Here is a 26,104-nt window from a genome sequence, read left to right on the forward strand (position 1 = left end):
TACATTAGTCAATGTACAAATGGAAGTCAGAATTAGTGTAGCATGCCAATTCAGTCACTGACTATTAATTAAGTGTCCTCTAGGTGCCGAGCACTCTCACAGGTTGTGCAGCACAACAGTGAATGAGCAGGACCATGATCCCTGCTCCCACGGAACTGCACTCTAATGGAGGAGACAGACAATAAATAAGCAAAGAACTATTTCAAGTAATGGTAAAAACTATGAAGAAAATGGAACAAGATAATGTGGTAGATAGTGGGTGAGTGAGCAGCATTAGTTAAGGAAGTCATGGAAGGCTTTTCTGAAGAGTTGATATTTGAGCTGAGACCAGAAGGGAGTTAGCCCCATGAAGATCTGAGGGAACAATATTCTAGGCAGTGGAAACAGTTAATTGCAAATACCTTTTGGTGGTAATGAGCCTGTTGCATTTGAAGATGTATAAGAAAGCCAGTGTGACTCAAGTGTAGTAGACAAGATTAGTCAGGAGAGGTGTCCAAGGGCTAACCTGTACAGAACCTTGTAGAACAAGGATATTATTCTAACTGAAATGAGAATCTATGTAGGATTTTAAACAGGGGGAGGACATGGCCTGCTTTAATTTTTTGTAAGATATTCTATCTTCTGGGTCAAGAATGCATCAGAGCGGGGAAGACCACACACAAAGATGTCAGTTCAGTGGCTATTGCAACAGTTCCAGTGGGAGAAGACATTGCCTTATGAGAAGGAAGATGGGGAAAAGTAGATAGGTTGGAGATCTATTTTGGAAGCACAGCACTAGGACTTGCTAATGGATTGTATGTGGGGATTGGTGATGGATGGAAAGGAATGAAGCATGGCCTCTACGTTTTTGACTGAAGTGAGTGGGAGGAAGGGGTGACTTTTTTTCTGATCATTCAAAAAGGGTGGGGAGAAGCTACTGGAGTGGGGGTGGTGGCTGGCAGTCAGAAGTTCTGATTTAGAAATGTTAGATCTAAGCTATGCCTCAGACATCTGCATCTTTAAAGCCTACTTTGAAGCAGGGGCTTTACAAAGGCGTTCTCTTTGGAATGCAGTGGTTAAAGATGGAAGAAAAGGAGTAATACTTAACAAACCTCAAATAACAGAATCTCCACAATGCCAGGTCTCTCTCTTCTTAAGTAGACAGAGATAACTCTTCCAAAATAATCTCCCTGATCAAGAAAAGAATTGAGAACACAAAAGTTTAAGACCTTTGATATGGGCTTCCCTAATCCCCTCTTCACCTTTTTGATAGATCCAAGTGCTTACCTCGGCAGAACAATCTATGCAAATAGAGACAAGTTTGTAGAGAAATGAATTGTGGGGAAATCTGCTAGGATTACCAAGATTAATAGAAAAGAACAGAACTGTCCTCAGATAAGCACAAGATAAAATACCAGAATGATACAGGGAACAAACCAGAAAAAAAAAAAAAAAAAAAAAAAAAACCACCCAAAATCTAAGGTTATATTTTCATTTTAATATAGTCAAAATGTGTAGGCAGGAAATTATTTTTGAAACATATACACTTGGTGAAGCTGTTCAAATAAAATCTACATACTTTTAATTATAAGTTGAACAGAAAGGGTTTTGTGTGTTTCTAAATTTAGGATCAGAGTTCTATGTTCTTGATGCAGGTAGAAGGTTTGAATGCTAGAATGTGCCCGATCCGAGATCTCATGGGCCCTCATAACGTGTCTTGAGGTGGTATTAAGGCAAGGTGAATCTGATAATGGCCTAGTCATGTCCTAGGAAAACATGAGATTTTTCTTAGAATCTCTTATTTTCTGGATATATTGCTAAGAATTCTTTTATGGCACACTTTATTCAGTCAAATGGATTGCTTCTCTTTTTTCCCACCATCCCCAGGGCCAGGTTCTGGCTAATGAACACTTGAGTAGGGGTCACTCACTGGGTGACCCACTTGGGCAGGCTTTTAGCTTTCTCTTCCTCCTTCTTCTGGCAGGTGAATAATTGGAGAGTGAGGGCATGATCAGGCTGGCTGGCACTTGAATTTGATGGACTGGTCTACAGAGGTCTTCAAAGTTTCTCTAGAGTCTCATCTCAAATGTGACATTTACAGGTTTTATAAGTAGTAGTGCTTTTTTAAATTGTGAGTGGTGATCCATTAATATGTCATGAAATGGATTTAGTGCTATTGACCAAGATATTAAAGAGAAAAACAAGATAAATAGAATAAAAATGTCAGTGTGCATTGTGCATAATAAGGTTAAGTATTGTTTCATGAAGCTTCATTTGTAGATAAACTTGTATGTCCTGGGTTATGATGTAGAATGTATGTTTTACTCCAATTTGTGGTTAAAAAGAAAGTTTGAGAAACACCGCCTTAGAGTGTAGGGGCTGAGAATGTGGCCTCTATAGTTAGAAGGCTTATGGAGAAGAATCTCAGCTCCATAATTATCAGCTGCCTGACTATGGGCAAGTTTTATATACTCTTTGAGTCTCAGATTCCTCATCTATAAAGTAGGAATAAAGATAGATTCTTGCTCAAAGGGTTATGTTTGTTGAGAGGATTAAAGCCTTGACTAAATGCCTGACACACAAGAAGTAGCAATTGTTATGATTATCTATGAAAGTTGGTTGTTCATTTGTCATGAGGGTGTGTGGCAGGAGAGTGTGATTAAAATGAGTCATATGAGCCTGTTCCCAGTGTAGTAAATGAGTTCGAGTCCTCCTTAAGGAGTTGAGTTCTTAAGCCTCCATATTCACTGTTGGTCTTCTATCTGAAATGGTGTCTGATATCCTATTTTGAATCACTTGCTTGAAGATCAAGACATCCTCACTAAGAAATAATTCTTAGGATTTTCAGAAGAGCATAAATTGTACTTTGATTTCTATTTACCTTTCCCAAAGGAATAAAATTAAGAATAATAGATGCAGTGATTGGATAGGGTTGCACCCTTCCCAAAGCCTCCTGGTATGGGAAGTGCAAGGCTGTGCCCCTCTTGCTTCTTGTAAGGTCTATTTGTTGAAGTTAGCTTTCTGCTGCTAGGAATTAATTTCTTCAGGCTGTGCTTCTAGTAAACTCATTTGTATTACACTGTTCTAGGGGTGCTTAACACGTTTATTAGTCATTTATTTAGGGCTAGTATTTTTTGGTAATGGTTATGTTAATTTTTTGAAACAGATTTATTAAAGCACAATTTACATACTCTGAGTTAACGCAAGTATACAATTCAGTGATTCTTGAATGAACAATGCAATGATTGTTGATTTTACAGAGTTGACTAGCCATCACCACAATCCAGTTTTAGAACATTTCCATCACCCCCAAAAGACCCCCTCATGTCCATCTGTAACCCTTCCCAGGCAACCATTAATATAACTTTCTGTATTTATAGATTTGCCTTTTCTGGACATTTCATTAGAAGGAAATCATGCAGTGTGTGGTCTTTTGGGTCTGGCTTCTTTCACTTAACATAATGTTTTTTGAAATTCAGCCACATTGTAGCATGTATAAGTACTTCATTACTTTTTATTACCTGATAGGGTTCTAGTGTGTGGATATGCACTTGTTTTTCCATTCCTAGTTGATAGATATTTTATTGCTTCCACCTTTTGCCCACTATGAATAATGGTGCCATGAACATGCATGTACAAGTCACTGTATGGATATATGTTTTTATTTCTCTTGGATAAACAATCAGAAGTAGAATTGTTGGGTCATATGCTAAAATTATGTTCAGACTTTTAAAGAAATTGTCAAACTCTCTTCCAAAGTATTTATACCATTTTAAATTCCCATCGGCAAAGTAAGAGTCTAGTTTCTGTACATCCTTGCCAACTCTTACTACTGTCTATCTTTTCCCAATGATAGCCATTCTAGTGGGTGTGAAATGGTAGCTCATTGTAGTTATAATTTGAATTTCACTAATGAATAATGACTTTGAGTGTCTCTGTACATATTATCAGTTATTTATATATTTCTTTCCTGAAACATTTGTTCAAAACTTTTGCCAAAAATTTAACTGGGTTGTTTGTCTTTTGTTGTCGTGTTGTAAGAGTTCTATAATATACCCTGGGTACAAATCTTTTATCAGATATATAATTTGCCCAATATTTGATCTCAGTTTGTGGTTAGTCTTTTAATTTTCTTAAAAGTACTTTTTGAAGAGCAAAGTTTTACATTTTTATAAAGTGCAATTTATCATTTTTCTTCTATTGATTGTATTTTTGATGTGGTAGCTAAGAATGCTTGGCCTTATTCGAGGTCATAAAGATCTTTTCCTGTATTTTCTTCTGAAAGTTTTATACTTTTAGCTCTTAAATTTGTACTGTGAGTTAAGGTTTTGTGGCTCACATGAGGAAAGCATCTAAATTAATCTTTTTCCATATGGATATCCAGTTGTCCCAGTGACATTTGTTTAAAAGGTTTTCATTTCTCTGTAACATTGCATTGACACATGGAGGTCTAAGAAATAATACAGTGTGGTCCCTGGTACACTTTGCCTAGTTTTCTCCAATGGTAGCATTTTGCAAGGGCTTCCCTGGTAGCTCAGCTGGTAAAAAAATCCGCTTGCAATGTAGGAAACCCTGGTTTGATTCATGGGTTGGAAAAATCCCCTGGAGAAGGGATAGACTACCCACTCCAGTGTTCTTGGTCTTCCCTTGTGACTCAGACGGTAAAGAACCCGCCTGCAATGTGGGAGACCTGGGTTTGATCCCCGGGCTGGGAAGATCCCCTGGAGGAGGACATGTCAACCTACTCCTGTATTCTTGCCTGGAGAGTCCCCATGGACAGAGGAGTCTAGAGGCTGCAGTCCATGGGGTTGCAAAGAGTCGGACACAGCTGAGTGACTAAGTACAGCACAGCACAGCATTTTGCAAAACTAAGTTGTAATAATATAGCCTGGATATGGACATTGATAAGATCCACAGCTCTTAGATTTTCTAGTTTTATTTATACTCATTTTGTATGTGTGTGTGTAGGGCGTGGAGTGGAAGTTTGTGGGTTTTTATTAAGTGCTATACAATTTCATCACCTGCTAAGGTACTGAGCAGTTCCAACACTGCAAGATTGCTCCTGTTGCTCTCTTATAATCACTCCCACTTCCCTGCCACCACCACCCTTGCCCCTCCCTGACCCTTAGCAGACACTAACCTGACCTCTTTTTCTAAAATTTTGTCCTTTCAAAAATGTTATGTAAAGAGAACCATGCATTATGTAATAATTCAGGATTAGGCTTTTCACTCAAAAAAATATGGAACACTATGAATTTGCATATCATCCTTGCACAGGGGCCAGGCTAATCTTTTCCATCTCATTGCCATTTTTGTGTATGTGATGACAAAGTGCACATAATAATTTACTTTTAATGTAGGTTTTTATGTATTTGTATCATATCTCTCAATTTTTATTTATTCCCGGTGTATCATGTCTTTTTGTTCCTGTATTCCTTCTTTACTACCTTTTTTTTTGTATTAAATAATTTTTTTCTGGTGTACTCTTTAAATGCCTTTGTTTTTTGTTTTTAATTATATTTTTGGAATGGTTTCCTTAGTGGTTCTTCTGGAGGAATTACAAAATGCTTCTTAACTAAAAGCAATCTATTTCAGATAATTCTAACTTCATTTCAGTAAAATATAGAAACTGCTCCAATATAGCTCTATTCCTTCTCTCCCCCTTTGCGATATTATTGTCATATATATTGCTTCTTTATATGCTATATTTCTCCAATTATAACTATTCTTTATGCAATTCTTTTTTAAATATGTTGAGGAAAAGAGAAAAACTCTCTTTATACTATCTCTTTTATTGAACTACATAATTACCTTTACTCATGCTCTTTATTTCTTTGTGTGGCTATGAATTACTGTCTAGTGCCATTTCTTTTCAGTCTGAAGAATTTCCTTTAGTATTCTTTATAAGGCAAATCATCTTTATCTGGGAGTGTCTTTATTTTACATTCATTTTTGAAATATAGTTTTGCTGGATATGGGATTCTTGGTTGATTTTTTTCTTCTTTCAGTACCTCTAGTATGGGCTTCCCTGGTGGTTCAGTGGTAAAGAATTCCCCTGTCAGTGCAGAAGGTGAGGGTTCAATCCCTAAGTCAGGAAGATCCCCTGGGGAAAGAATGACAACTCACTCCAGTATTCCTGCCTGGGAAATTCCATGGACAGAGTAGTCTGAGGGCTACAGTCCATGGAATCACAAAAGAGTTGGACATGACTTATTGACTAAACAACAACAACTTTGAACATTTCACTCTACTGCTTTCTGGGCTTTCACCATGGGCTTTTTGATGTTACACTATTGAGTCCCTTCCCCATTGTATGTGGTGGATTGTTTTTATCTTGCTACTTTATATTTTCTCTCTCTCTCTCTCTTTTTTTTTTGGCTTTCAGCACTTTGACTATGATGTATATCAGTGTGGATTTTTTTCCCCTCTGTTTGGAGTTCATTGAAATTTTTGAATGTGTAGATTAATGTTTTTTTTATCAAGGTATGCAGAGTTCCAGAGAATAGCAAGGAGAGATAAGAAAGCTTTCTTAAGTGAACAGTCCAAAGAAACAGAGGAAAACAATAGAATGAGAAAGACTAGCAATCTCTTCGAGAAAATTGGAGATACCAAGGGAATATTTCATGCAAAAATGGGCACAATAAAGGACAGAAACAGCAAAGACATAATGGAAGCAGAAGAGATGAAGAAGAGGAAGCAGGAATACACAGAAGAACTATACAAAAAAGGTCGTTATGACCCAGATAACCATGATGGTGTGGTCAGTTGCCTGGAGCCAGACATCATGGAGTGTGAAGTCAAGTGGGCCTTGGGAAGCATAACTATGAATAAAGCTAGTGGAGTTGATGGATTTCTGGCTGAGCTATTTCATATCCTAAAAGATCATGCTGTGAAAGTGCTGCACTCAGTATGCCAGAAAATTTGGAAAATTCAGCAATAGCCACAGAACTGGAAAAGGTCGGTTTTCATTCCAATCCAAAAGAAAGACAATGCCAAAGAATGTTCAGAGTACTGTACATTTGCACTCATTTCACACACTAGCAAGGTGATGCTCAAAATCCTTCAAGCTAGGCTTCAACAATATATCAGCCAAGAACTTCCAAATGTACAAGCTGGATTTAGAAAAGGCAGAGGAACCAGAGATCAAATTGCCAACATCTGTTGGATCATCGAAAAAGCAAGGGAATTAAAAAAAATTACTTGTGCTTCATTGACTATGTGAAAGCCTTTGACTGTGTGGATCACAACACACTGTGGAAAATTCTTAAAGAGATGGAAATACCCGACCAACCTACCTGCCTCCTGAGAAACCTGTATGCAGATCAAGAAGCAACAGTTAGAACTGAACGTGGAACAATGGACTGGTTCAAAATTGGGAAAGGAGAATGTCAAGGCTGTATATTGTCACCTTGCTTATTTAACTTCTATGCAAAGTACGTCATGTGAAATGCCAGGCTGGATGAATCACAAGCTGGAATCAAGATTGCCAGGAGAAATATGAATAAGCTCAGATACCACTCTAATGGCAGAAAACAAAGAGGAACTTAAGAGCCTCTTGATGAGGGTGAAAGAGGAGAGTGAAAAAGCTGGCTTAAAACTCAGCATTCAAAAAACGAAGAACATGGCATGCAGTCTCATCACTTCATGGCAAATAGAAGGGGAAAAAGTAGAAACAGTGGCAGATTTTATTTTGGGGCGCTCCAAAATCACCGTGGATGATGACTCCAGCCGCAAAATTAAAAGATGCTTACTCCTTGGAAGAAAAGCTATGACAAACATAGACAGCATATTAAAAAGCAGAGACATCACTTACTGACAGAAGTCTGTATAGTTAAAGTTATGGTTTTTCCATTAATCATGTACTGATGTGAGAGTTGGACCATAAAGAAGGTTGAGTGATGAAGGATTGATGCTTTTGAATTGTGGTGCTGGAGAAGATTCTTGTGAGTCCTTTGGACACCAAAGAGATCAAACCAGTCAATCCTAAAGGAAATCAACCCTAAACATTCATTGGAAAGACTGATGCTGAAGCTGAAGCTCCAATACTTGTGCGCCTGATGTGAAGAGCCAATTCATTGCAAAGGACCCTGATGCTGGGAAAGATTGAGGGCAGGAGGAGAAAGGGATGACAGGATGAGATAGTTGGATGGCATCGCTGACTCAATGGACATGTATTTGAGCAAGCTCTGGGAGATGGTGAAGGACAGGGAAGTGTGGCCTGCTGCAGTCCATGGGGTTGCAAAGAGTTGGACATGAGTTAGTGAGTGAACAACAACAAACAATTTTAGCCATTGTGTCTTCAAAAGTTTCTTTCTGTCCCTTTTTGTTTCTCTACTTGAACTCCAGGAACACACATGTCAATACACTTTATGATGTGTTTCAGAACTCTCAAATTTTGCTAAAATTTCTTCAGTATGTTTTCTTTCTGTTCTTTGGATTGGACAATTTCCACTGATTTACCTTCAAGTTTGTTGATTCTTTCTTCTGCCAGTTTAAATGTTTGAATCCCTGAAATGAGTGAATTTCTCATTTCAGTTATTGTAGCTTTAAACTCTAGAATTTGAAAATAGTCCTTTAAAAGTATTTTTGTCTCTTTATTGATATTCTGTATTCGATGACTCATTATTGTTATTTTCCCTTTTAATTCTTTTTTTTTTTTAGTGCTTCTTTTTTTTTTTTTTAATTATTCAGTGGATTTTGTCATACATTGATATGAATCAGCCATAGAGTTACACGTATTCCCCATCCTGGTCCCCCATCCCACCTCCCTCTCCACCCTTTTAATTCTTTAAACATCATTTTCTTTATTTCTTTGAACATATTTGTAATTCCTGCTTTGAATTCTTTGTCTGGTAAGTCCATCACCTAAGATCTTTCAGAGATAGTTTCTATTGCCTGCCTTTTCTTGTGTATGGGTCACACTGTCCTGTTTTTGTTTTGTGCTTGCCTTTTTGTTGAAAACTGGACATTTTCAATAATGTATGGTAGCATCTCTGGATTCTGATTATTCTCTCCCCTGGGTTTGTTTTTGCTGTTTTTGTTTTTTGTTTATTTGTTTAACAACGTGCCTGAACTAAATCTATTTCCCTAGTAGTGTGCAATCACTGATGTGTTTACTCAATATTTTAAGAAAATAATTCTTTTTCCAGTTTTTTAAGGAATCTCCACAGTGTTCTCCATAGTGGTTGTACTAATTTGCATTCCCACCAACAGTGTAAGAGGGTTCCCTTTTCTCCACACCCTCTCCAGCATTTATTGTTTGTAGACTTTTGGATAGCAGCCATTCTGACCGGCATGAGATAGTACCTCATTGTAGTTTTGATTTGCATTTCCCTGATAATGAGTGATGTTGAGCATCTTTTCATGTGTTTGTTAGCCATCTGTATGTCTTCTTTAGAAATAGAACTGCCATATGACCCAGCAATCCCACTCTTGGGCATACACACCGAGGAAATCAGAATTGAAAGAGACATATGTACCCCAATGTTCATTGTAGCACTGTTTACAATAGCCAGGACATGGAAGCAACCTAGATGCCCATCAGCAGATGAATGAATAAGAAAACTGTGGTACATATACACAATGGAATATTACTCAGCTATTAAAAAGAATGCATTTGAATCAGTTCTAATGAGGTGGGTGAAACTGGAGCCTATTATACAGAGTAAAGTAAGTCAGAAAGAAAAACACCAATACAGAGTATTAACACATATATATGGAATTTAGGAAGATGGTAACAATGACCTTATATGTGAGACAGCAAAAGAGACAGAGATGTATAGAACAGTCTTTTGGACTCTGTGGGAGAAGGCGAGGGTGGGATGATTTGAGACGATAGCATTGAAACATGTATATTATCATATGTGAAATAGATCGCCAGTCCAGGTTTGATGCATGAGACAGGGTGCTCAGGGCTGGTGCACTGGGATGACCCTGAGGGATGGGATGGGGAGGGAGGTGGGAGCGGGGTTCAGGATGGGGAACACATGTACACCCATGGCTGATTCATGTCAATGTATGGCAAAAACCAATACAATATTGTAAAGTAATTAGCCTCCAATTAAAATAAATAAATTAATGAAAAAAACCAAAAAATAGTTCTTTTCAAAAATTGAGGTATAACCAACATGTAAAATTAGTGTCAAGTGTACAACATAATGATTTGATATTTGTATATATTGTGAAGTGGTCATTATAATAAGTCTGGTTAGTTATCATCACCATACATACATAGTTAACAATGTTTTTTCTTGTGATGAGGACCTTTACTGCCTTAGCAACTTTCAAATATTCTGTACGGTATTATTAACCATAGTCACAATGCTATACATTACATCCCTATAGCTTATTTATTTATAACTGGACGTTAGAACCATTTGACCCCCCACACCCATTTCACCCACCCATCATCCCCTCGTCTCTGACAATTGCCAATCTCTTCTTTGTATCTATGAGCTCATTTTTTAAAATTCTCTGTACAAGTGAGATCATATGGTATTTGTCTTCCTCTATATGACTTATTTTACTTAGGATAATGCCCCCAAGCTCCATCCATGTTATGGCAAATGGTACGATCTCATTCTTTCTTATGGCTGAATAGTATTTGTATTTACTATTATTAATAGTCTTTGTATATATGTATATGTATGTATGTATAAGAAAGAAAGTGAACTCACTCAGTCATGTCCAACTGTTTGCGACCCCATGGGCTGTAACCTACCATGTTCCTCTGTCCACAGGATTTTCCAGGCGAGAGTACTGGAGTGGGTTGCCATGTATGTGTGTGTGTATGTGTGTATCTGTTCATTCATCGATGGACGCATAGGTTGTTTCCATATCTTGACTATTGTAAATAATGGTACAGTGAACATGGAGGTGCATATATATTTTCAAATTTGTGTTTTTGTTTTCTTTAGAGAAATACTCCCCACTCCACTTAAAAAAAATTGTTGATTTCATTTTTAAGTCTGGCTTTCTGTGGTTGCTCCTTGGTTAACATAACTTAGTGATTAGCCAAAGATTGCTCAGATGTTATGTTTAATCACCTTGAAACAGTAGGACTTTTATCCTTGCCCATGGATCTGTGTGTTTGGGAAATGACATTCAGAGTTTAGGTACTGTAGAAGTCCTCCCAGCTTTTGCTATCTTTGCTTGTAAAGTTTTACATTTATCCAAGGACAAATAGTTCACTAGGGACTTCTCCAGTCTTTCTGAGTGTGAACACATAGTCTTTCAGACCCCCAGGGATGTTTGGGAGCTTATCAAGGCTGACTGTGGTTGTCTTTTTTTTTTTTTTTTAGGCATACACATTTCTCTATTGACTTTTTTTTTTTAAATTTTTTATTTTTCAGTGAGATGAATGGTAAGGAAGCTGTGGTACATATACACTATGGAATATTATGCAGCCATTAAAAAGAATTCATTTGACTGTGGTTGTCTTGATCCCCAGATCTCACTGACAATTCTTCTTTAGCTTTCTGCTGGTATACCCAACCAGTATGGCAAACTCAGACTAGCTTTTTTGGTCTTCTTTGATTATTTGCTGCCAACATTGCTACTGTTTTCAACAGTGCCCCTGGGCATGAGTTTTCCTCTGCTTACTCCAAATCATGTCAGCCTCTCTAACAGTGGAAATGCTGGTGTATGTGGCCTGTCTTGCCCTTGTAGAACTACCTGTGTCTCAGAGCTGGGATGCAAGGAACAGCTTCAGACAAAAACACAGTAAAATCTCCTTGCTCTTACTGAGATTCAACAGGTTTTTTTCTTTTTTTTTTTAGTAAGTGCTTATCTGTTTTTTGCCTTTGGTCAATTTCCAGATTTCAGGAATGATTGTTTTCTGACAATTTTGTCCAGTTTTATTGTTGCTTTTGGTGAAGAGGATTTACCAAGTTCCTCACCAGTAGTTCCGGAAGCCCTGCTCCGGTAATGACCTTCTGAGGTTGTGTTCACCACAGACAACAACCAAACAGGAAGGTTTCCCCGAACAGATTCATATTTGGAGTAGTGTCTGCACATCTTGGGTGGGGCAAGGGTGGGACAAGTTCCACTGATAGATCCATCTTTTTAATATCTCATCAGCATTCAAAGGAGACTCACAAAGAGACTGAACATCCTGTAATCAGACAGAGAATGAGCAATTGGTGCCCTAGAAGTCTGCCATTCTACATGGAAGTGAATAGGAAAACTGGAGTGGGTGGGGTCTCCACACCAATTTTTAGAACAGTCTTCAAGATGGAAAATTGAGAGGTGGGATGTTTTCCTTCATAAGACATCAATTGTGGGAGATGAGAGGATGGAAAACCACCTCTGGAGAAAGCTTCCAGATGAAAAACATATTGCTAAGGAATATGTTTTTCTTGCTCTTCACATATTTATACATCTACAAATTGTTGTGTGTCTCTTTGTCCATCGTTTGAGTCAGTGGTCTCTCTTGGCCTGGCTATCAATATACTTGTGAAGCTAGATGGACATCCTTCATGGTCAGAGGGAATGAGAGTTCTTGTAGTGTTGTGGGGTCACTGTGTGTCTATATGTGTGCCAGAGGGAACCCCTTCCCACACAAAGTTTCTCGGGATACCAGAGCTGCTATATGCAAATGAAGTTCTTTCATGTGTATTTTCAGTTAATCAATGACTTGCATAGAATAAATGAAGTTATTTTTTCCCCCTTACCAGCCTTAATTCATAGGCTACAATGTTAACGAAGGTTGGGTTTTTCCTGATGTTGCTTCAAATTTTTGCACTATCTTTTGCTTATTTTACTAATTACCTGTGCAAGAGCATAGTGTTTGAATTGGTCTAAAGGCATCTTTCTAAATTTAAAAACAATGTTGAGAAGCAGTACTCTTCTCAAGTTTGAGTCTTATGAATGAGGGCGAGCGTTTAACCAATTACTATGCAGGAACCACATACCAACTGCCGCCTGAAAGGAGAACAACTTGCATAACCCCATTTGAAAAAAAGTAGACCTGTTTTTGTTTTCTCTTTTTCTGTTTTAGCTGGTATTTTAAAGAGAGATGTGATTTTGCAGCTTCGGGGAGTACTCGTCTATTTCGGGCAATTGTGAGAACCAAGAGAGCTGGAGGAACTTAAGGAGAGGGCTCCAGTGCTCTGTTCTAAAAAAATATTGCAGAAGCATAGAGTCTTTGGTTTTTAACAGCCAAGTTCTGTCCATTTTGTGAGCAAGTGTCATACTGAAAGACAGAAATACAACTCAGAGAAGAGCTTCAGAGGACAAATGGTGGGGGAAGTCCAGGCAGCTCTAACTTAGTGCTTTAGTCATCTTCAATAGAAATGGAGCCTCTAGCCAAGCCTAATATATAATGTATCATAAAACATATGTCTGTCAGTCTCCCAGGTATGATAAATAGGGAAAACACAGACCTCAAAGGGAGGCTATGGTGGGCCGTGCAGAGTGGCTCAAATTACTTGGCTTGTTGTGGGGAGTTGAAGGCGGTGGAGGAGGAATGATGTAATGTGTATTTTTAATGTTTCTAAGAAGTGACTGTCTCCAGCCTTGCTCTGGTGGGTGGTGGGAGGGGGAATGGGAAAGGGAGGGGCTGGAAAAATTGAGTTGGCTGCCCATTTTACAGGTGATTTAAATTAAAAAAAATTTTTTTGGAATACACACACACACACCCAAGGGAATATAGTATAGCAGGAGAGAGATAGGATGTATTTAACTGATGGCATTTCACAGAATGTCCACCACATCTGCATCTTGCTATTGCTTCATCCTTTGCTCTTGGTGAAACAAGGGCCCAAGGCACCCTAGTAAGGATGGTTGTCTCAGTCCCGATGCATAAGAGGCACAATTAATTGTATCTCTCAGGGTGCCCTAAGCCACCATCTGAATTTCCTGCTGTCCCAGAACGGAGTAACAGGCAAATTTGGCCTTGGAGTACAGAATGAAGCAGGGCAAAGACTAACAAAGTTCTGCCAAGAGAACACACTGGTCATAGCAAACACCCTCTTCCAACAACACAAGAGAAGACTCTACACATGGACATCACCAGATGGTCAACACCGAAATCAGATTGATTATATCCTTTGAAGGCATTAAGATGGAAAAGCTCTATACAGTCAGCAAAAACAAGACCAGGAGCTGACTGTGGCTCAGATCATGAACTCCTTATTGTCAAATTCAGAATTAAATTGAAGAAAGTGGGGAAAACCACTAGACCACTCAGGTATGACCTAAATCAAATCCCTTATGACTAGACAGTGGAAGTGAGAAATAGATTTAAGGGACTAGATCTGATAGACAGAGTGCCTGATGAACTATGGATGGAAGTTCGTGACATCGTACAGGAGACAGGGAACAAGACCATTCCCAAGAAAAAGAAATGGAAAAAAGCAAAATAGCTGTCTGAGGAGGCCTTACAAATAGCTGTGAAAAGAAGAGAAGTGAAGAGCAAAGGAGAAAAGCAAAGATATTCCCATTTGAATGGAGAGTTCCAAAGAATATCAAGGAGAGATAAGAAAGTCTTCCTCAGTGATCAATGCGAAGAAATAGAGGAAAACAATAGAATGGGAAAGACTAGAGATCTCTTCAAGAAAATTAGAGCAACCAAGGGAACATTTCATGCAAAGATGAGCTCGATAAAGGACAGAAATGGTATGGACCTAACAGAAGCAGAAGATAATAAGAGGAGGTGGCAAGAATACACAGAAAACTGTACAAAAAAGATCTTCATGACCCAGATAATCACAATGGTGTGGTCACTCACAATCACCTAGAGCCGGTCGTCCTGGAATGTGAAGTCAAGTGGGCCTTAGGAAGCATCACTATGAACAAAGCAAGTGCAGGTGATGGAATTCCAGTTGAGATATTTCAAATCCTAAAAGATGATGCTGTGAAAGTGCTGCACTCAATATGCCAACATATTTGGAAAACTCAGCAGTGGCCACAGGACTGGAAAAGGTCAGTTTTCATTCCAATCCCAAAGAAAGGCAATGCCAAATAATGCTCAAACTACCACACAATTGCACTCATCTCACACGCTAGTAAACTAATGCTCAAAATTCTCCAAGCCAGGTTTCAGCAATACGTGAGCTGTGAACTTCCAGATGTTCAAGCTGGTTTTAGAAAAGGCAGAGGAACCAGAGATCAAATTGCCAACATCTGGTGGATCATCAAAAAAGCAGGAGAATTCCAGAAAAGTATCCATTTCTGCTTTATTGACGATGCCAAAGCCTTTGACTGTGGGGGTCACAACAAACTGTGGAAAATTCTTCCAGAGATGGGCATACCAGACCACCTGACCTGCCTGTTGAGAAATCTGTAGACAGGTCAGGAAGCAACAGTTAGAACTGGACATGGAACCACAGACTGGTTCCAAATTGGAACAGGCATATGTCAAGGCATATTGTTACCCTGCTTATTTAACTTATATGCAGAGTACATCATGAGAAATGCAAGGCTGGATGAAGGACAAGCTGGATCCAAGATTGCTGGGAGAAATATCAATAACCTCAGATATGCAGATGACACCACACTTATGGCAGAAAGTGAAGAAAAACTAAAGAGCTTCTTGATGAAAGTGAAAGAGGAGAGTGAAAAAGTTGGCTTAAAGCTCAACATTCAGAAAACTAAGATCATGGCATCTGGTCCCATCACTTAATGGCAAATAGATGGGGAAACAGTGGAAAGAGTGGCTGACTTTATTTTTCTGGGCTCCAAAATCACTGTGGATGTTGATTGCAACCATGAAATTAAAAGACGCTTGCTCCTTGGAAGGAAAGTTATGACAACCTAGACAACATATTAAAAAGCAGAGACGTTACTTTGCCAACACAGGTCCATCTATTCAAGGCTATGGTTTTTCCAATAGTCATTTATGGATGTGAGAGTTGGACTATCAAGAAAGCTGAGCATCGAAGAATTGATGCTTTTGAACTGTGCTGTTGGAGAAGACTCTTGAGAGTTCCTTGGACTGCAAGGAGATTCAACCAGTCCATCCTAAAGGAGACCAGTCCTGGGTGTTCATTGGAGGGTGTGATGTTGAAGCTGAAACTCCAATACTTTGGCCACCTGATGTGGAGAGCTGACTCATTTGAAAAGACCCCGATGCTGGGAAAGATTGAGGGCAGGAGGAGATGGGGACGACAGAGGATGAGATGGTTGGATGGCATCACCGATACAATGGGCATGGGTTTGGGTGGACTCCGGGAGTTGGTGTTGGACAGGGACGCCTGGCATGCTGTGGTTCATGGGGTCACAAAGAATCGGACATAACTGAGCGACTGAACTGAACTGAACTGAACAGCATGTTCTGCCCCCAGCTAGAGAATCCTGATGGGTAGATTCTTTTCTTTTCTTTTTTTAAAGAAATCATTTTATTGTACACTTTATTTTTTTTAACTATTAATTTATTTTGTCTGCACTGGGTCTTCGTGGTTGCATGTGAGCTTTTCTCTAGTTGCAGAGAGTGGAGGCTACTCTCTAGTGGCCATGGTTGGGTTTCTCATTGTGGTGGCTTCTCTTGTTGCAGAGCACAGGCTCTATCTAGGGAGCAGGCTCAGTAGTTGCGGTGCGAGGGTTTAATTGCTTTGCAGCATATGAGGTCTTCCCAGACCAAGGATTGAACTTATGTCCCCTGCATTGGCAGGTGGATTCTTAGCCACTGGGCCACCAGGGAATCCCCTGCATGATAGATTCTTGTCCTTTCCCATTAGTGATCCTACTTTTGTGAGTGCCAGTTCCACCTATGAGCTGAAAAACCTTCAATATAACCTCTATGACTCTGAGTTTCCTTATATGTATCATGGGAAAACTAAACCATCTCTCTGGGTCTCAAATGTAGGTATGCTGACTTAAACTCTAAACCATGCTCTATGGCTCACCACAGGGTCCCTACACTCAAAATGTCATTTCTGCTGTATTTTGCCAAGCTACAGCTGACCCTTGAACAACGAAGGGCTTAGGGCTGCTAATACCCTCTTCCCCACCTTGGTCAAAATTCATCTAAAAGTTTATAGTCAACCCTCCGTATTCACAGCTGCAAGTTCACATCCAGAGATTCAACCAACCCCAGATTGTGTAATACTATAGTATGTATTTATTGAAAAAAATTCACTGACCAGGGGGCCTAGGTAGTTCAAACCTGTGCTGTTCAAGGGTCAACTGCATGCCCTGTTTCTCCCAAGAAAAACCCACTGAAATAGTTCTCTACATCAAGTTTTTTTCAAAATAGGTGAACTTGGCTTCATTCCTTCCATTTATGCTAAGAATTCCCTATACTTTTGGATCTTTCTAGCATTCCACCTCCCCTGTGTCTCACCACAGAGGCCAGCATGTGTGATCACCATGGAGCATGGTAAGAGTGGCTCTTCATGTGATATTGTTACCAAAAGAGTGTGGTGGGGCCTGGCTACTCACTTTTCAAAAGCCAATAAACAGAGCAGGTTGGTGGAAAGGAAAGTTTGCTTTATTTCAGATGCTGGCAACTGGGGAGAGGGGTGGAATGCACAGCAGAAGTCTGTCTAAAGGCTGACTATGCCGCCTAAATCTCCCTGCCCATTGGCAACCAGTGGGGCAAGAACTTTTATAGACGGAAGTGGGGGAGGGACTATATACACAAACAGCACAGTCAGCTCTGACAGTCACCTTCAAATCAGTCACCAGTGTTCTGACCAGTGTCATCTTGGTTGTTTTAGGTACAGTTAATTTTCAGTTCCAAAAGGGTCTGTTTGTTCCCATTTCTTTGAGATCAGTTCTCTGAATTGTGGCAGCTCATGGCCTGGTTACAGTATGGTCATCATGTAGTTAACTTTCCCACCTGGGGTTTTAGTATCGCTAAGATAGCTCACAGGATGTGGCTCAAAATATTATCTATAGCCCTTGAGAAGGAACTAAAGGTCTTTGATTATGCTTAATGATTACATTATTATTATTTGGTCTTTGACTGTTTTCTTTTGTTTTATATGTTCTCATTTCTCTGATTTGGAGACAGCAATGGCAACCCACTCCAGTACTCTTGCCTGGAAAATCCCATGGACGGAGGAGCCTGGTAGGCTGCAGTCCATCGGGTCGCAAAGTGTCGGACACGACTGAGCAACTTCACTTTCACTTTTCACTTTCATGCACTGGAGAAGGAAATGGCAACCCACTCCAGTGTCCTTGCCTGGAGAATCCCAGGGACGGAGGAGCCTGGTGGGCTGCCGTCTATGGGGTCGCACAGAATCGGACACGACTGAAGCGACTTAGCAGCAGCAGCAGCAGGAGCAGGAGCAGCAGCAGCAGCAGCAGCATTTCTCTGATTAAACTTATCTTTGGCTAAAATCTTCCACAGGTGAGAGGCAGGCAGATGACATAGTGGGGAAGGTGTGGCAAAGATTGTAGGGTCTTGCTCTGTTTCAATATGTGCTATGATTTAAAGTTGTAGTGAGAGCAGAGTCTTTGCCCTAAAATGAAGAAAGCAGCCCTTTATCCAACTTTAACAGCCTAGTTATTTCAATTCATGATGCTTTCTCCACGCCTATTCTACTGGGAACAACTAAATTATTCCCTCGTCCTTGGCACACCTGGGCACAGCTGAGGTACTGGAGACTGGGGGCAGGCTGCTATTCAGGGGCGATGTAAAATGGGCACCTAAGTTCACCTGACTCTTGTGCCAATGTTTCTCAGGCTCAGTCCAGTCCACACAACTGTGTCTGGTGTTTAGATGTTGCTGTCATTTATGAATATTTAAGCATACTCACACTTGCCCAGTTTCTCAAGATTTAAAAATCTCCTTCAGGGCCTGAGCCCTCCTTTTCTTCTTTTGCTGTCTCTTCTAATGTTGTCTATGGGGATCTCTTTCTCTGGTAGAATAGCTTTAGCTTTTGACCATGATCCTGCATAAGAAATACATTTTATACTTCAACCCGGTATATACGTGCAGGTATACAAATATATGTGACTGAAATAAGGCTTTTCCAAGTTACGCTAACCCTTCCTCTCTGCCAGGTCAAACGCAGTTGATTGATTCTATTGTGTTCTATCCGATTTTATTTTCAAACTTTAAACTTTTTATTTATTTTATATTGGAGTATAGCTGATTGACAATGTTGTAGTAATTTCAGGTGAACATTGAAGGGACTCAGCCATATATATGCATGTATCCATTTTCTCCCAAACTCCCTTCTTATCCAGGCTAGTACATAACACTGAGCAGAGCTCCATGTGATATATAATAAGTCCTTGTTGGTTATCCATTTTGAATATAGCAGTGTGTACGTTTCCAAAACTCCCTAACCATTCCTTCTCCCTGGCAACCATAAGTTTGTTTTCTAAGTCTGTGAATCTCTTTCTGTTTTGTAAGTAAGTTCATTTGTATAATTTCTTTTTAGATTCCACATTTAAGAGATGTCACATGATATTTCTCCTTCTCTAACTTACTTCACTCAGTATGACACTCTCTAGGTCCATCCATGTTGCTGCAAAGGGCATTATTTCATTCTTTTTAATGGCTGAGTAATATTCCATTGTATATATGTACCACATCCATTCTATCCCATTTTTTGATCCACTGTGGTAAAAATGGTTACTGAACCCATTTCTTCTTCTGGGCATACAGCTAGTCTACATTTTCCAACCTCCCCCGTGGTTTGATGTGGCCAAGGCTCTGAATTCTAGCTAATGAAATGTGGTCAGGAGTAATATGTGCCTTTTTCAGGTGTGACCTATAAAAGCCTTCCATATAGGATCCATCACGCCACTGTCTTGACACAGACAAATGTAGTAGTCTTGAAAGGCATGTGTTTAAGGTGGCAGTGCCTGAAGATGGAGTGAGCCTGAGTTCTAGGCCCTGAGTCTCTAGTTAGAACAGCCAGTTTGAACTTCATGTGAGGGACAAATGAGCTTCTATCATTTTAAACCACTGTACATTTTGGGTTTATTATCACAGCCACTAGCATTGTCCTAACTTAATAAACCTCCAATAAATGCATCAGTTGAATTTACATACACTATCCTTTTTAATTTAAAGTTTTCCAAAGAGACTTTCTGCAGTACCTGGCAGCTCTCTTTGATTCCCTTGAACCCAGCAGCCCCACAAGCAGCACTTTGTAATAGAAGAAATCAAAGCACAGGAAACTGCTAAACAGATTGTTGGCTACAGTTGTTAGAATACATCTGTGACAAGTATTTGGGGCCACATTTGCAGGCCACTTAACCCAATCGTCTTGTGCTCACAGTGTAGTGTTTCTAAAAATGGCAACTGTAGGTTGTGATAGTGAGAAGTGTAACTTGATTAGGACGGGGGTTTCTTGCTATGGATTTTTTTTTTTTTTTAAATAAAGCCACCTTCCTTGCCTGGGATGCAGAACAAGGAAAGGGACTTTTTAAAAATTTTTTTAAATTTTTTTTTTTAGGGACTTTGTTAAGAATGGTCAAAGCACAGCCTGTCATTCCCCTGCCTTGTGCTTTCTGACGCTTTATGGCCCCTGATTATTGCTCTTAAACTCTTGATAAACTCACAGAATAAAATTAGCCTGGACAAGAGACAGACATCCTGGCCAGCCACAGATTCCTTCATCCTGAGGGGAAATAAGAGAAGAATCCACAGGCTTATCATTCTTCAACTGCCTCTCTTCCTCCCTGTAGCCCTTTAGCTTCCCCTCTGCCTGTCTTTTCTCCTAGAACTCAAACTGAAAAAGTCTGGTAGTGGGAAAAGCCCTTGTTGGGCTTTTTCTTACACAGTAGTGACTGGAAAAGAGTGGCTTCTGTTTTCCATCTGTCATCTTCTTTCCAATCCTGCTATGAGGAATACTAAGAATACCTCAACTCTGTAAAAACTTCTTGAGTGCAGCCAGGGTTGGTTGGGAACCACCTTGGGAGCCTCCAGCCAGATCACTGCTTCTCACACTTTCTTTTCATGTTGGTCACCAGGGGATCTTGTTAAAATGTAGATTCGGTTTCGTTATGTCTGGGTCTGATGTCCTGCACCCCTAATGCCTTCCCAAGAGATGTCTTTGCTGCTGGTTCTTGGACCACACTTTGGGTAGCAAGAAGCCAGGTGACCTGGTCAGATTGCTCTTCACCATCGGATGCTGTAGGCTCTCATCAGCAAGAATAAGAGAAGTCCAGAATCATTTTCTGGCTCTCGTAATCATCAGGTGATCTGACTCTATTCCACATGGCAGCCACTGTAAGGATTAACAACCATCTCCAGACAAGGTAGGTGCTTTTTGCCAGACTCTGACTCTTAACTGCTGAGTCCATCTCTTTGTCGACCCCGTGGACTGTAGCCCTCCAGGCTTCTCTGTCCATGGGATTCTCCAGGCAAGAATACTGGAGTGGGTTGCCATTTCCTTCTCTAGGGGATCTTCCCAGCCCAGGGATTAAATCCAGGTCTCCTGCACTGCAGGCAGATTCTTTACCAATCAAGCCACCAAGAGTACCCCATAGGTTTTATATCACTCTGGTGATAATTTCAAGATCCTTTGTTAAGGTGAAATTTATTTTTTAAAATCTAAACATTCCCAAAGCTTTCCAAAACTTTCCCTTTGAAAAGGTTAGGAGGTTCTCTAACAAATAACCTTCCTCACTGAATATTTGACACCAGAATTTTATTGAAGAATTTGTACAGGATTGACACTGGAAGGGATGTTGAAATCCAGCTTCCCCACCACCCTGCATTTGAAGAAACTGGAGAAATTGTAGACTCATGCCTTGTGTTGAAGTACAATCTTCAAAATGTTAAAAACATGACTCATGCAAATATAGAATGGACACATGCCAAAGATTTTATTCATTTCATGAATTAATGAGGGAACCAGCAAGATGGTGAGGCTGATTCAAAGGACACATAGGTACATATCCTCAGTCGAAGTGATGCTGAAATGAATTTGCTAATAGAGACAAAACTGGTGAATGTTTTATGGGACCATAAATCTGTTACCTGTGCATGCGTGCTAAGTCACTTCGGTCATATCTGACTCTGTGCAACCCCATGGACTGTAGCCTGCCAGGATCCTCTGTCCATGGGGATTCTCCAGGCAAGAACACTGAAATGGGTTGCCATGCTCTCCTCCAGCGGATCTTCCTGACCCAGGGATTGCACCTGTGTCTTCTGCACCTCCTGCATGGTCAGACGGGTACTTTACCCACCTGGGAAGCCCCCACTGTTACCTGTGGGATCAGCTTTTCTACTGAACAAAAAGATGCAAAGTAATATCTAACATCACAGTCTTGGGGCCCCTATCAGATAGCAAATAGCAAAGTCAAACACAAGTGCATTCTTCTGTACAATCAAATAATTTGGGGGTAGGCCTGGTTAAAATGACATTGAAAGGATATGCCATCATTCTCTTGCTTAAGTTCCCAGTTTTGGATAAGTTTTTTCAATACTAGACAGAACTTGGATCCCAGTATACTTTTAAACTTCCCTGTTCTTGGCAAGTCAGCAATGACATCACTTTGGGCAGCTGTTTTAAAGTTTTTCTTTACCAGTGATATCTGATGACAGCCACATATGTGACACACTCCCCTGGGCTCCCCCAGGGTAATATGGGGGCTCTAATACCACCTTTTTTTCTCCCACTACAGAAAATATTTGTGTATGTGACCCTGATGTTATTAGGGGAAATATATGTATTCATATATTTTATTTAAGAAACTGGTTCTTAAACTTTGCTGTGTAAGCTAGTATTAGTAAAAATACATCTCCTCAAAACTCACCTCAAAACTGACCTCAATATATTGGCATGGCTTGGCATGGCTTGAGGAATGGTGATTTGTGAGAGTGAAAGTCCCAGATGCTTTGCAAAAAAATCCCATACTGCCTTGATTGAATTTGTTTCTCTTTCTTTGTATGTTGCCTTGTTTTGTGCCGTGGAATCTCAAATTCCACGTACTTGGCTTGACAGGAAGAAATGCTAGAACATATGGAGTTTGAGACACACCGAATGATCCTTAACCATATAGAGCCCGACAATCACAGCCTGGTGGTCACTAGGGACCTGAGACGAGCTTCTAGTTTGTCACATGGTGTCTGTCAAACCTGTGTCTCAGCTCTCTAACAGGCAAGGGGTTGCATTTTTCAAATTCTCTGGGTGACATGTCTCAGTGGTTTCCCTCTGCTGAGATGACGCTGTCAGGCTCACAGTGGCTTCAGGATTATGGTGGACACCCTTTTCCTGGACTTGTGAAACTCGGCGGTGGTGTTCCATGGCCATATCTGTACTCTGTGATCTTGTTACCTGGGCTGTGCTTGATGGGGAGGTAGAAACCCAACTCCCCTGGGGTAGGTGAGGGACTCTCTCTTGGAAATTTGACCTTGGAACAGAGACAGACAGTACTGGAGTGATGTTGGCACCAAGTCCCTGCTGATCATAGCTCTTTAGGGAGAAACTCAGTGAATGTTTTCTCCCGAGGGCCCTGGAACTGCTCTAGGGCTGACAATTCATTTGATTCTGTAAGATATCCTAGGTACTTTTCTATTAAATTTCACTCACCCACCAGGCTCCTCTGTCCTTGGGTTTTTCCCAACAAGAGTACTGGAGTGGGTTGTCATATCCTCTTCCAGGATGTCTTCCTGACCTAAGCATCGAACCCGTGTCTCCTGTGTCTCCTGCATTGGCAGGTGAGTTCTTTACCACTAGCACCACTTGGGAAACCAGTCAGCATGAGTAAAACCACTCAAACCACAGGCAACACTATCCAATGACCAAGAATAAGATTTAATATGGTACTTTTCACGGGCATCAGCAGTCTAACATTGAAAGGAATGATGTCCTTAAGGATCAGAAGGTCTAGACTTGACAACAGGAGGGTTGTATTAATTTATGACTCAAGTTAGTCTTAGTCAAAATGAGGTGAATATAGCAGGGCTACACAGGGGATCATCCAAGACCCCTTCCTCTTTCTCCTCTGGGTTTCTTTGCCTCTTCTCCTTGCTTCTCTCTGCAGCTCTTCAGCACTCTTCTCTCTCTCAAGTTGAAGGGTTTCTTCTGCCTCTCTGAGTACATGAGTCAAACATGGCAGCATCAGATGATGCCCTGGCTTCTAAGTCTATTAGCTGACATGTCCAGTTAGCTACTGAACTGAGTCTCACTTCCAAGTTGCAGCCAAGAGACCATAACCCAGCTTGGATCCAAGTACACTGAGCTGTGGGCAGACTCGTTGTTGTTTATTGTTCAGTCCTGTCCGACTCTTTGTAACCCCATGGACTGGAGCTCGCCAGGCTTTGCTGTCCTTCGCCATCTCCCAGCGCTTGCTCAAACTCACGTCCCTTGAGTCAGTGATGCCATCCAACCATCTTGTCCTCTGTTGTCCCATTCTCCTCCTGCCTTCAATCTTTCCCAACATTTGGGTCTTTTACAATGAGTCGGCTCTTTGCATCAGATGGCCAAGGTATTGGAGCTTCAGCCTCAACATCAGTCTCTCCAATGAATATTAAAGTTTGATTCCCTTTAGAATTGACTAGTTTGATCTCCTTGCAGTCCACGGGACTCTCAAGAGTCTTCTCCAACACTGCAGTTCAAAAACATCAATTCTTTGGTGCTCAGCCTTCTTTATGGTCCAGTTTTCACATCCATACATGATTACTGGAAAAACCAAAGCTTTGACTATATGGACCTTTGTAGGCAAAATAATGTCTCTGCCTTTTAATATGCTGTCTAGGTTTGTTATAGCTTTTCTTCCAAGGAGCAAGTGGCTTTTAATCCCATAGCTGCAGTCACTGTCTGCATTGATTTTGGAGTCCAAGAAAATATAGTGGGCAGACTTAGCCAGTCTGGAAAAGTTTGCCTGGGCAGGTCTTCTGAGCAGAACCCTGCATAGGAAGAAGGGAGTGGCCACCTCTCTTGCACTGGAGGGGAGATTTGCAGTAGAGAGCACCCCAGGATGCAGATTCTGTTATCTGATTACTCACAAGGCTGAATTTGTCCTCGGTAATCATCCTGGAGACCATTGGCAGTCACTGCTAGGAATGTCCTCCCCTTAACTACACTGTTTCAAAAGAAGATGGAAAAGATCGGTGACAGCTGGTGGTTTTTTTTATTCTTTTAAGTCTCAGATGACTGGAGTTGTCTGTTAATTAGCCTCCAGGAAAGCCCTCTTTTACTTTTTTCCTGTGATGGGCCACTGGACATTTAAGCCTAGACATGGTGGCACCTTCACTGCCATTTTGCTTGCCCTGTTTTCCCAGAAGTTAAGGTGGATGCATCTCCCGTTAACTCAGTTGCAACAATAAAGAAGACAGTCTGGTGCTTCAGAGAAAATCCTGCCCACTGAAGCCTCAGAGAGGGCAGGATGCTAAGTTGCATTGAGCTCCTATTGTGTGCCGGGAATATTTCCTCCAACTTCTTCCACTGATCTCATAGCTACGATGTGATTCTCAGCAGTGAGAAGTCTCATGTGGTGGGTGGGTTTGTAACTGCACAGCTTCTTACTTAGATATTGTTTTTTTTATTTGGATGTGGAATCATCATAGTTCCCCTTGTTTCGTGGACAATGAAATGAAGGTACATGGCTGTTAGAGGCCTTTTTTTCCTTTGAAGTAACACAGCACCACTGTTAGAAAAGAATCCACCCCTAGAATCCTTTGGCATTCTTAAACAGGGATGCTATCTATGTGAGGGATTTGCTATGGAGGGGATTTTCTTTTGTGAAGGATGGGGGGCCACCAGAAAATAAATATCCTTTGTTTGATCTTAAGTGTTTTCATAAAGAGCTTTAACATTCAATATCTCGCCTCTCAGAATGAAAGAATTCCTTTAATTGATTTCAAATAGCAAATTGAATGTGTGTACATACTCAGGTTGACTAAACATTGTTTAGTTGCTGTAATGAAATTCCTGGTCATTTTAGGACCCTCCAGAATTAATCCCTAGTTTCTAAAACTGGGGAGCCTACCAGGGGGAAGGTGAGCAGGAAGTACTGATGTTGGTATTTAACCCCAAAGCTGTAAATGGATGGAAATTCTGTAGCCATAATAAAAGATTTTGAAAGTGAAAGTCACTCAGTGGTGTCCGGCTCTTTGCGACCCCATGGACTATACAGTCCATGGAATTTTCCAGGCCAGAATACTGGAGTGGGTAGCCTTTCCCTTCTCCAGGGGATCTTCCCAACCCAGGGATTGAACCCAGGTCTCCCGCATTGCAGATGGATTCTTTACCAGCTGAGCCACAAGGGAAGACTG

The 26,104-nt window shown here is 40.6% G+C and overlaps 1 non-coding gene across 1 annotated transcript; it reads right to left on the minus strand.

Moving 5' to 3' along the window:
* Positions 1-5,211: 5,211 nt before the first annotated feature.
* Positions 5,212-5,316, minus strand: LOC136154928 (U6 spliceosomal RNA). Its single transcript, XR_010660626.1, has one exon. It is a non-coding gene; the product is annotated as a U6 spliceosomal RNA (small nuclear RNA).
* Between the last annotated feature and the right edge of the window lie 20,788 nt (positions 5,317-26,104).

This window comes from Muntiacus reevesi, chromosome X (assembly GCF_963930625.1).
Source record: "Muntiacus reevesi chromosome X, mMunRee1.1, whole genome shotgun sequence".
Lineage (NCBI taxonomy): Eukaryota > Metazoa > Chordata > Mammalia > Artiodactyla > Cervidae > Muntiacus > Muntiacus reevesi.